A 1,700-nucleotide genomic window follows, 5' to 3' on the forward strand; every position below is an offset into this window, starting at 1 on the left:
TTTCAGTACTTTTATGAAAGCTTTGAATTCAGTGGTTTGTATGAAACTTTCAAGTTTGACTATGACTGATATAGAATGCCTTGAATTGACTACGCGTGATATAATAAGTAAGTATTCAGTTTTATTTAGCTAAATTTATTTTACCATGGGGGATATTATGTTTATGAGAATTGTTTTGAAGAACATTATTGTTGCTTTGGTCCACTCACATTTTCAACCTGTTTTTCACCCCCAGGCCGTAGAAGGACGCGGGATCCACCACCGGGCCAATCATAGTTTCCGCGCCAAGGTAAAGTTTTGCAGAATCCTTGCAACCTTGAAAACCCTAGAAAATGCTCTGATATCATGTTGAACATAAGGAACTGAGGTTGGAATCTGTTTGTTGACTTAGTTTCTGAGATTGGACAGGTGAAAAGTTTTGTTGGTACAGGGGGACTCTGTCGAATTTTCGGCAGAAGTCTAAGAAAATTTAAAGAAAAATTGAAGTAAGAAGGGTAAAAAGGTCATTTGTGCCCGACATTCGCCAGGTGTCGGACACGCACAGGACTTGGCTCGAATTCCAAAGTGGAAATTGGGTCGGGTCCTGTCATCAGGAGGATTAAGACACCTACAGTTAAAGTTTTTATCAGCCAAGGAAAAGATCCGAGATGGTTATACAGCCTTAGATCATATTGGAACAGATTTCAATATTGCAGATCCCCTGAACAAAGGCTTGCCTAATCATGTTTTTCATAGGCATGTTAAAAGTATGGGTTTATAGATCAGTTTTGATGCTTGAAGTCTGTGGGAGTCAGTGGGAGCCAAATTTAGTTTTATTTTTCTTTTAGCTAGTTTTAATCGAGACTGTTTCACAATTTATTTAATAATATTTTTTATGAATGTTTTGGCATGTGGATGAAGGAAGAATTTGCAAAATTTTGCTAGCATATGTGTTTTGCATTTTCGTATCCATGAAAGAGCCATGCAAGTTTATTAAGACCTTGGTAGTCTTGTAAGGGTGAGCTAAGCTTTGTTTTGATCATTAAGTTTTCTAAGGTAGATCACAACATTGTTTTTTTTATACTAATTCAGTTGGCAGTCGCATGTGTTGATGTACATTTGTATGTGTGGTTGTAAAAGACTTGAGTTTGGTTGCTCAATGTTCTTTGACAGTTCCATATGAGTTTATATCAATGACAGTGGCTTGGTAAGAAACTGAGAAGGTTGAGTTCTAAATTGGCCATTAAGAGATTGCTCTTGAGTCACAATGAATATTTGACCAAGTGGGAGAATGTAAGATAGTTTATTATCACAATCCTTACAGAATTGGTCTTCTATTCATTATCGGATTGCAAGACTCAAGACTGATCAAGAATTCAACACAACTCTCGACCTGCAGCCTCTGTGTCAATGTTCCATATGGATTACAAGGCTAAAGGGGTTTCTAGTTCTATAAGAATTAGGATTAACAGTTTTATAGCAATAAGGATACCTCAAGGAGTCTCTTGATGGGCAAGACTCCTTGAAGTGTTGCATATAAATAGAGCAGCTCCCTCTAAGAGCCGATACACACAAATCTCATCAAGTAATTTACCCCATCTGGAATCTGAGACTAAAGGCAATCGGTTATCTTAGAGAAGAGTTGTCTCCCAAGTGTTCGATAAAGACTTCAATGGCAGAACAAGGTTAGTGTTCAAGTTATAATAGCTTACAAAGTTTAC

This window comes from Prunus dulcis, chromosome 1 (assembly GCF_902201215.1).
Source record: "Prunus dulcis chromosome 1, ALMONDv2, whole genome shotgun sequence".
NCBI classification, from domain to species: Eukaryota; Viridiplantae; Streptophyta; class Magnoliopsida; order Rosales; family Rosaceae; genus Prunus; species Prunus dulcis.